The sequence below is a fragment of the Peromyscus eremicus genome, unplaced genomic scaffold (genome assembly GCF_949786415.1).
Source record: "Peromyscus eremicus unplaced genomic scaffold, PerEre_H2_v1 PerEre#2#unplaced_2333, whole genome shotgun sequence".
Classification (NCBI taxonomy): Eukaryota; Metazoa; Chordata; class Mammalia; order Rodentia; family Cricetidae; genus Peromyscus; species Peromyscus eremicus.
This window is the reverse complement of record NW_026736568.1, coordinates 1-11059: the sequence shown is the minus strand read 5'-3', so window position 1 is coordinate 11059 and position 11059 is coordinate 1. Positions and strand designations below refer to the sequence as shown.

Sequence of the window (11059 nt, the reverse complement as noted above, 5' to 3'; positions counted from 1 at the left end):
AAACAACAAACAAACAAACAAACAAAAAACAAACGGATGACAGATTTTCAAACTTCAAAGCCATTTCTGAGTTGGTGCAGTGAGTCCACAGGTTAGGTGGACAGAGGGATGGGAGAATACGGAATTGATGAAATTTGGGGGGAAAATGTGGATTAGTCCACTTAACTAATTACTGTTTTTTTTTAATGTTATATATATGGGTGTTTTGCCTGCATGTATGAATGTATGTGTGCCTGGGGCCCATGGTGGCCAGAAGAGAACATCATCACCTGTATGTATGAATCCATGTGTGCCTGGGGCCCATGGTGGCCAGAAGAGAGCATCATCGCCTGTCTGTATGAATCCATGTGTGCCTGGGGCCCATGGTGGCCAGAAGAGAGCATCAGATTCTCTGGGACTAGAATTACGGATGATTGTGAGCAATCAAGTGGGTGCTGGGGTTCAAACCTGGGTCCTCTGGAAGAACAGCAAGTGCTCTTAACCTCTGAGCCATCTCTCCAGCCCCATTACTAAGATATTTTGCAACCAGGCAGTGGTGGCACACCAGTTCAATCCCAGTACATAGGAGGCAGAAGCAGGCGGATCTCTGAGTTCAAGGCTAGCTTGGTCTTCAGAGACAGTTCCAGAATAGCTGGGTCTACACAGAAAAACCCTTTCCTGAAAAACAAAAACAAAAACAAAACAAACAAGCAAGCAAAAAAAGATATTTTGCATGCTTATAAAATGTTTGACACTCTGCCGAAAACCTTGTTTATCTTTCGCAGGGCAGAGGGCTTAAAGCATCGTGGATGTTAGGCATGCCACTGGGCTACACTCCCAGCCCTGTTCCAAGTTCCTTAAACAGATCCCCTAATTTCACACTTTCCAGGTGGATGATACCTGTACTACTCCCACGAGGAGGCAGCTGAGTTGGTAGGTCACTTGTCAAGGTCACAGTGCCAGAGGAGTGAAGTCTCAGATCTAGAAGTCGGTGATGCCTGCAGAGCTCAAGCTGTGAGTGACTGTCCTAGAGGGCTGCCATCTTAGCAGCGTGGAGAGCTGAGGAAGGACAAAACCATCCTGTGAGCCGTGGGGGCCACAGGCATGCTGGAGTACTCCCTGTTCAAACGATTTCTGGTTTGTGTGTCCCTGGTACTTTCCACATGTGTTGGGATGCTCGGGGACCTCTGGATAATGGGGCTGGGGATGGTGGTATGGCACCCTGGGGATGCTGTTAGTTCATCTTTTCCAGGGCAGCATGGAAGCAATGACTGGCTGAAAGCCACTCCCAAGACGGAGCCAACGAGGATGATCGTGGGGAGAGATGCATTTTAGAACAGCTGGGACAGAGTGTTAAGGGAGATGGAGAGTTGCTTGGTGCAGTGGCGGCTCTCACTTGTCCTGCGTTAGTTCTTATTATTAGAACTATTAGGGCATTATTAGAGCCCTATCAAATGGGCCTCCGGGGAACTTTATTTACTTATTTATCTGTTTGCTTATTGTTTATTTATTTGTTTGTTTTTTAATTTCTGTACTTTCAGTGAGTTTTTTTAGGCAGGTTCTCATTCAGTTGTCTCACTAAGTTCTCATTAACTTGTTTAGACTTGCTATGTCACCCAAGCTGGCCTTGAAGTCTCTGCCATTCTCCTGCCTCAGACACTCTGGTGTTAAGATTACAGGCATGTACTACCACCCTAGCATGGGACACTTTATCCTGACTTCTTTGGGGTAGGAAAGTGGCCATGTATATACTGGTCAAGTGAGCTACCACTGGGCTACATCCTAATTCCTTTGTTCATTTGGTTAGACCCTTGCCCAACTTGACCATAAAACCTGACCACCATGAGATGCTCTCGACAGCTATGGTGAGGCTCAGATCACATCCTCCAAACCTGCCCTTCTTCATCTTGACTCAGCACTATCACAGTGGTTCACACCGTGGCTTCAACGATCCTGTTGATAGCTTCTAATTAATGTCACCTCTCATTATGGAATGAAACGCCGTGAGAAGTTTGATTGTCTGTGGAATGGATGGAAGAGAGACAAGGATTTCTTCCCAGGATGGAGATGGTGCAGGTGAGGAGGCAGGGGGTCAGTGAAAGGTCTGGGCAAGGGATCTGTGCAGCAGCTACAGAGCTGTGACCAGTGGGTGCTCAGGAGCCAAAAAGGAAAGCCACAAGCAGACAGTGGTTTAAAAAAAAAACATCTCAGAGGCCCCACTGCAGAACAGACACACAGCCCTAAGCCCCAGGGCCTCTCTATGATGTAAGTGCAGGGAGCAGTTGCCTAGCCACACCTCTTAGCACATCCCATCCCTGGAGAGAGGCCAGCTCTCAGGAGCCAGGGACTAATGAGGGCTGAAACGAGCTGTACTTGACAAGAGAGCTGGAGGCTGACAGTCATAACAGGGACAAAGCAGAGCCAAGCAAAAACAAGGAGCCCGTGTACATGCTAGGAAAAGCTTCTGTATGCAGCAGGAACGAGACTAAGGGGACGAATGCAGGGCCGGGACAAAGTGACAGGCGGTTTCAGGTTTCAGTCTCGTGTGTTAAGCTTCGTGTCATGACTATTTCAAGAGTAAATAGATATTTTGCTCTGGAGGAATTTCTTGAGTTTCTTTCTTACTTTCTTTTCTTTTTTTTTTTTTTTTTTTTTTTTTTGGTTTTTCAAGACAGGGTTTCTCTGCGTAGTCCTGGCTGTCCTGGGACGTACTTTGTAGACCAGGCTGGCCTCAAACTCAAGAGATCTGCCAGTCTCTGCTGGGATTCAAGATGCACACCGCCACACCTGGCTGGAGTTTCTTATTTATAGAAATGAATACATGACACACAAGGTCATGGACACGGGCTTTGACCCCAAGGAGCACAATCCAGACAGGAATGAAAAGATGTGACTACTGTAAAAGTCAGAATGAAAGTCATTCTGGCGCTTTAAGGACTCGGGACAATGTCCGGTGGGGCAGGTCAGCAAAGGCTTTGTGAAGGCAGCAGCGGGGTGTGTGCTGAGCCTGGAAGCTGGGTGTGCTTTTCACAGAAAGAGGTGCAGGACGAAAAGGATCAGCCCGTGAAAGTCGCCAAAAGCAAGGAAGGGCAGTGGTTTGGAATAACTTCCTCTTAGGAAGACAGCAGTTGGACCTGAAAAGTTAGACTTGTGTGTCCAGCCTTCCCAGGGCATCTGCACGCACGTGACCTGTGTTCTCACTGTAAATCAGTCCCTCTCTGATAAACGGGTCAGAGTTTGTGTAGGTTGCTTGCAACAGGAATGTTGTAGAAAGGGGCCAGCAAGATGGTTCAGTGGCTCGGGGTGCCTGCTGCCAAGTCTAACACCCCGAGTTTGACCTGTAGGACCCACGTGGTGGAGGGAGAGAGCGACTCCTCCCACAAGTTGTTCTCTGATCTCCACCTATAAGCCCTGGCATGTGTACACCCACTTATAATAAATAAATAAATAAAATATAGTGCCCTTAATGAAAGAATGTTACAGCAGAGAGTTGTAGGAAACTCTGGTCTCAGGAAACCACTGGCAATCACGGGGGAGGTAACAATATGTTTATGGAGCAAATACTACAGGAAGGCTCTTACTAGGTGCTAGGAATATTGCAAAGGGAAACAGACAGAATCCTCCCTCCTCTGGAATTTGCCCATGAGCCATTTCATTCTGACAGATGGGGAAACAGGACAAGAGAGACATTATCATACCTGCTTGTACCGGCATCCAGAAAGGGACAGGACCAGGGTTGGAGGCCAAGCTGCTGCTGTTCCGTGGTGTGGGCTTTGCCATATGTGGACAGTGGCCAAAATATTGCTAGGAAGACATGGAACAAATGAGCGGTCACAAGTCAACGAAGGTATACAAGACCCACTTCCCTCCAGGAACACATAGGAGAGGTTGGTTTTTATTTAATTCTTTTGAAAAATGGTTATTGTTGTGTGTGTATATGGTTATGGGATGTGGCACATGTGGCAGTCAGAGGACAGCTCTGTAGTGTTGTTTATCTCCTTCCATTTTTATGTGGGTTCCAGGGATTGAACCCAGGTGGTCAGGCTTACATGGCAAGTGCCTTTACCTGCTGAGCCGCCTCACCAGGATGAATTTGATTTAAAAATATATGTATCTATATAGAGATAGATAGATAGATAGATAGATAGATAGATAGATAGATAGACAGGTGTGCAGTGACCATGCTTAATCCTAGTCCTCATGAGGCTGAAGCAAAAGTATCTTGAGTTTAGGTCAGCCTTAGCTACAGCGAGTTCAAGGCCAAGCCTGGATTATGAAGCAAGACCTTGAGGGGGATGAGAAGGGTACTTGGGGGAGGATGGCTCAGCAGGTGAAGACACTTGCCACCAAGCCTGCAAACCTGAGTTTAGATCTCTGGGAACCACATGGTGGAAGGAGAGAACTGATTGAATCTCCCAAAAGTTGTTCTCTGATGTCCACATGGATGCTGTGGGATGTGTGCCAACACACATACATAACAAATACATAAGTTTAAATATGTATTCATGTGTAAAAGTATATTAGAGTGCTTCCTTTTCCATTCCTTTTCCTTTTCTTTAAAAACCATTTTAGATGCTACATACTTGAGTCACAGAACACAGAGGAGTCAAGCTGGTGCGGACTTTGGAAGCTCCCTTTCTACTGGCTGCTTTCACGGTGCTGAAAGTCACTATGCATGCTGCTGTAGGAGAAAAGTGACCATCAGTTCTATCCAACTGTGAACCCACGAGCCACAGTAACGACTGCTCTGGCAAGACAAACCCCGGATGCAATAATGGCACAAACATCATGTGAGAAACCAACCACTTTTTGGTTAGGTTTAAGTCCCAATCCACAAGATGAAACCCATAACTGACACCATAGCTGGGTAGGTCATAGGCCCTAGGTGAGAATTCACTGTAATTATTTTGTTAAATGGACACAGTATTAACCCAGCTCTTAATGACATAGTGTTATATCCATGGATTAATGCAATACATGGTGAGTAACATACAACACTGAGAATATAAGAAACCCAGGAATGATCAGCCCTAAAGGAATATGTGTGTGTGTGTGTGTGTGTGTGTGTGTGTGTGTGTGTGTGTAGCAATTCCTCCTCCCAGGGCTCAGGGACCATTGCAGAAGAGGGTGTGAACAGAATGTAAAAGCCAGAGGTGGTAGATGGCTACATGGAAACAGTATCTTCTGTGTACAGGGACTCAGCTACAAATGTGAATTCACAGCAGTTTTGACAGCAGGCACAAGACCTGTGTAAGATGAAGCCAAACCGAATCCCAGCACAGAGAGGAAAGCTGGGAACAAAGTCCCCCCCCCTAGAGCCAAGGATCTATGGGCAATAAAGCTACCAGAAGAGGGAGAGTCAGTTTCCTTTAAGGATGTAGCCCCTGGGAAGTCAACCAAGCTCGAGAAGGAGGCCATGCGTCCAGGAATGTGTGGGCAGTGCAGGCTGGACTCCATGGGTATACACACACACAGAAAAAGAGGACAGGAAGTCAGGTTGGCAGGAAAGGAGGGTGGATCTGGGAGAGTTGGGGGAGAGGTGGATAAAATCAAAACCCATTATCCAAAATTCTCAAGAAACCAATAAAGTTTTTTTTTTATTTTGTTTTGTTTTGGTTTGGTTTAGTTTGGTTTTTTTGAGACAGGGTTTCCCTGTGTAGGTTTGGAGCCTGTCTTGGAACTCGCCCTGTAGACCAGGCTGGCCTCGAACTCACAGAGATCTGCCTGCCTCTGCCTCCCGAGTGCTAGGATTTAAAGGTGCATTCCATTACTGCCTGCCCCCAGTAAGTTTTTTAAACAAATAAAAATTAAAACACATTTTGCATCTAGAGGAGAAGGGGGGTATAGAGGTTGTGAGCTGCCAGTTATGGGTGCTGGGAATTGAATATGCGTGCTCTGCAATAATAGCAAGCACTCATAACCACTGAGGCATCCCTGCAGCTTAAGCTAGAACACTTACAATGCAGAAAGGAGCACCAAGAAATGAAAACAAGTCAGAAACATGTGACTAATAAAAAATGTACTTTTAGGGCCGATCATGCTGGCGCACGCCTTTAATCCCAATGCTCAGGAGGCAGAAACAGGCGGATCTCTGTGAGTTCAAGGCCAGTCAGGGCTACCCAGTGAGACACTGTCTCAAAAACAAATGTTGAATAGTTAACTAGATTTTGTCACTGAGGGTATCCCCACCCCAAATCCAGCCAGTTCTTTTTTTTTTTTTTTTTAATATATAGTTTAGCATCTTCCGATACTCAGCTGTGTTAGCATTAATGTGGAGGTTTTCAGGGTGCAGTCTTAGTTTTGTAAGAAGTGTTTGGTACGGTGGTCCCTAAGGCACTTGGATGCTGCCACTGACCTTATGGACACACTTGAGCATCCAAATAGGGCACTAGAACCTCTGTATAGCTTTTGTGTATCCTCCATTCCACACCAAACATCACACACACACACACACACACACACACACACACACACACACTGATAATAGGTAAATTTAAAGTTTTAAATCTGGGCATAGAAGAACTTTCTGAAAAGGAAGCAAGTAGCACAGGCAATCGCCTCAAGTATAGATAAAGAGATCATAGGCATTAAAAGGCGGCTGCACAGGAAATGTGACTCCCAGTAGAGTGGACAGACAGAGATCTTTGCCAGATATACTTCAGATAGGAGCTTAATGTCTAGGCTTATGTAAAGAACTACAACTAAACACTCACTAAAACTGCTATCCAATCATTGGGCCAATGAACACAGCAGAGTTCTTGAAAGACGTACCAGTGACCCATAAATACCGTTTAAGATGTTCAAATCTTTAGCCGTCCCTTCAATGCATGTTGAAATTTCACCGCGATGCCATCTTACCCCAGTCAGAATGGCTATCCTCAAGAAAACAGGTAGCAACGAACACTAGAGAAGATGTGAGGCTAGAAGCTGGTGGGTGTGTCAACTGCACACCCGCTATAGAAATCGGTGTGAAGGGTTCTCAAAAAATTAAAAGTAGAGCCAGGTGGTGGTGGCGCATGCCTTCAATCCCAGCACTAGGGAGGCAGAGGCAGGCAGATCTCTGTGAGTTTGAGGCCAGCCTGGTCTACAGAGGGAGTTCCAGGACAGCTGGGACTACTTAGAGAAACCCTGTCTTGAAAAACTGAAGGAAAAAAAAAAAAGAAAATTACAAGTAGAACTACCGTGTGACCTAGCTAAAGTACCGCTGTGCATGTACCCAAAGCACTCTGACTCCTCCCGGAGAGAGACAGTACACCCACGTTCATGCTGCTCGACTGACAAGAGCAAGATGGTCCTGCTGTCCATCGGCTGATGGATGGATGAGGAAAATGGGCTACATATAAATTCTATTCAGCCACAAGACAGGAAGTTATGAAATTTGCCAAAGAGTGAATTCATCTGGAAATTATTGTATTGAGTAAAACAACATAAATGTGAAGAGACAAATACCAAATGCTTTCTCTCATCTGTGGAGTCTTCAACACACACACACACACACACACACACACACACACACATTGTCAATGTGGTAGTGTGAATGAAAATGGCCCCCATAGTTCATCATATATTTGTATCGTTGGTTCCTAGTTGGTGGATGGTGAGGAAAGCTTAGGAGGTGTGGCCTTGTTGGAGGAGGTGTGGCCTTGTTGGAGGAGGTGTGGCCTTGTTGGAGAAGGGTCACTGGGGGTAGGCTTTGAGGTTTCAAATCCCATGCCAGACTCAGTCTCTCTCTTCCTTCCTCCCTCCTTCCTCTCTCTCTCTTCCTCCCTCCTTCCCTCCTTCTCTCTCTCTCTCTCTCTCTCTCTCTCTCTCTCTCTCTCTCTCTCTCTCTCTCTCTCTCTCAATCTCTCTCTCTCTCTCTCTCTCTCTCTCTCTCTCTCTCTCTCTCTCTCTCTTTCTCTCTCTCTCTCTGCCTGCTGCCTGGAGACAGGATGTCAACCTCTCAGCCACTGCTCCCGCACCATGCCTGTTTACTTCAAGCCATGGAGATAATGGACTAAGACTCTGAAGCTACAAGCAAGCCCCAATTAAATGCCTTGGTCATGATGTCTATTCACAGCAACAGACCAATGATAAAGATAAACACACACACACACACACACACACACACACACACACACACACACACACACCTGACTTTTAAAAAGAAACAAAAATGACTGCTAATTTTGAACTTATGGGTGAAATGGTTTAAGCCTGGTACATTCAAATCTAATTAATTCTGGAACTTGAGTCCTTTTCTTAGGTTATTTTGCTGGATGTGACGCTTTCCTAGGAAATATATTCTTTTTTTTTTTTTGGTTTTTCGAGACAGGGTTTCTCTGTGTAGCTTTGCGCCTTTCCTGGAACTCGCTTTGTAGACCAGGCTGGCCTCGAACTCACAGAGATCCGCCTGGCTCTGCCTCCCGAGTGCTGGGATTAAAGGCGTGCGCCACCACCGCCCGGCTGAAATATATTCTTAATATACAACCGAAGAAACTAAGACCTTAGTAAGACTGTGACACCTATGTAATAATGGATATGTGTGTTTGTCACAGTGGAAATGGCAGGCAACTCCAACCCCAGTGAACAATAAAACTCAAGGTCCAGGCAACTTTACTGTGTATGTAATAGAAAAAGGACTATGTCACTGACAACAAGTGATAATTAATGCCTTACATTTGTTAATTTATTAATTATGTATTTATGTATTCATTTGTATGTGTACACATGTGTGCAGGTTTGTGCAAATGTGTGTATACGTGTGTAGAGATTAGAAGACAGCCTCAGATTGTTAGGATCCTGCCCTCACTCCTGCACATGCGCAGCTGGGGGAGGCTCTTGCATCTTACATCATCAGGGGCGCTGGTGACTATGTACACACAGTGTGGTCACGCAATCTGCACCTTAAAAGCCGGATATAGACCCCACACTCTCTCTGCTCTCTGCTCCCTGTTCTGCTCTGCTCCCCTCTTCCCCCACCCCACCATCTTTCTCTCTCACCAGGCCTGGTCCCCTCTCCCCCATCTCTTTTCCTCCTAATAAAGCTATGAATACTGATACTGGGTTCTGTCTGACCATGACCTTTCCACACAGTAACCAGCTCCACCACCAGCGCCATTTAACATCCTTTCACAGATGTTGTTCCTCGGGCACTGTCTACGTTTTAGGTTAGGCTGGCTGGCCAGTGAGCTGGGGATCCATCTGTTTCTACTTCCCCAGGGCTGGGACTCCAGGCACTTACACCACACCTGGCTTGTTTATGTGAGTTCTGGGATCACATCCATGTCCTCATGCTTGCAAGGCTGAGCCATCTCTCCAGCTCATACATTTCATTTAAAAGGTAAATACATTTTTAAAGTGCTCTTTATTCAATGTTCAGAGAAGATAACTGACTTTCACTAGGTGAACTTAAAATGGGAATCTGAAGATTAAGCCGAGGACGACTCTAGGTGTAAATGTGCTTTTGCATTATTGCCGGGCTTTGCTCTGTATGGAATGCGCATGTTTTGCTCTGTATGGAATACGCATGTTTTATTGCCGGGCTTTGCTCTGTATGGAATGTGCATGTTTTGCTCTGTATGGAATACGCATGTTTTATTGCCGGGCTTTGCTCTGTATGGAATGTGCATGTTTTGCTCTGTATGGAATACGCATGTTTTATTGCCGGGCTTTGCTCTGTATGGAATACGCATGTTTTGCCTGTGGTGAGATGGGCTGCTTTCGCTGCTGGGGTAGGGAAGTTTTAGCAGTTGCAGACGTATTTCTGACTGCTGTCCTTTAAGAGACTGCATTCGTCAGAGTCCAAGTGTTGTTCTTGTGCCTTTAGGTTTAGTCTCTCTCTCTCTCTCTCTCTCTCTCTCTCTCTCTCTCTCTCTCTCTCTCTCTCTCTCTCTCTCTCTCTCTGTGTGTGTGTGTGTGCATAGGTGTGTATGTGTGCCCATGAGCACACCTGTGTGGGTACCTGTGGAGACCGGAAGATGGCATCAGATCCCCTGAAACTGGAGTTACAGGTAGTTGTAATTGCCCCACAAGGGTGTTCAGAACCAAACCTAGGTCCTCTGCAAAAGAACCAAGTACTCTTAACTGCTACGCCTCTCTCCAGCCCCTTCTTACGCCCTTCAATAAAATCAATATTATTCTTTTAGAATAGTTTTGAGTTTAGAGGGAAATAGAGTGGAAAGCACAGAGAATCCCCACACACCCCCTCCCAACTCTAGCACCTATGCTTCCCATTCTCAACATCCTGCACCAGAGTGGACCGATTGTCACAGTTGATGAACCCACCGTGACACCTTGTAATTGACCAGTGTCCACATGTCCTGGGGCCACTGTGGTATTGTCACACTGCCCTCTTGTGGTGCTGTCTTCTCACAGAATGCTGTTCATTTGCACTGTCACCCTTTGAGACCTTCTTTCTATAGGTCTTCTTGATGGTCACCGTGATGTCTACTGCCTATAACCTGGGTGCTGTTTCACAGAACCATTATCTTATCTTACAAGTGTTTATTTCATGGCTGGTGCTGCAGCAGACGGAAGTTTGCTCCTGAGTTAGGGATCTATAAATCATAAGTGTGTGGTACTGTGTCTAGCACGTAACAACTAAGAGCACGACAAAAATCTGAGGCATCCAATTGGCTATTGCTTTCACTGCTCTTTTTCCTCCCTAGGAGAAAAATGGCCCCCACCCCACGGTGCTCGCAAGGAGGAGGAACTGAGTTGCCCTGGACAGACACAGGCAGGGACGCTGGGAAGGGACAGGAGAGAAGAGGATGTGCTTTGTACCAGGTGGTGTTTTTGACCTGCATCTGAACATCAGTATGGTCAATCTTCCCGTGTCAAGTCAACCGGATTAAGGGGTGGCCATGTGCTGGTAAAGTATTATTTGGTGGTATTGTTGAAGGTGTTCTCAAAGAGATGAGCATTTTGACCCGTAGAGTGAGTAAGGAACATCAGCCCTCACCAATGTAAATGGGGGTCACTCAGTCCCAAGGACTTGGCAGAGAAGAGGGTGGAGGACTGAGTCAGTTCTCTCCAGCGGGGCATTTGTCTTTACCCCCACTAGAACTCCAGTCCTGGGGTCTTCTGACTCTGGGACTCA

General features: G+C 46.1%; 1 long non-coding RNA gene across 1 annotated transcript; it reads left to right on the top strand.

The window, feature by feature from the left end:
• Window positions 1-1501: 1501 nt before the first annotated feature.
• Window positions 1502-11027, top strand: LOC131902109 (uncharacterized). The gene is made up of 4 exons (XR_009377009.1): window positions 1502-2055; window positions 3644-3826; window positions 4552-4769; window positions 10629-11027. It is a non-coding gene; the product is annotated as an uncharacterized LOC131902109 (long non-coding RNA).
• The last annotated feature ends 32 nt before the right edge of the window (window positions 11028-11059 follow it).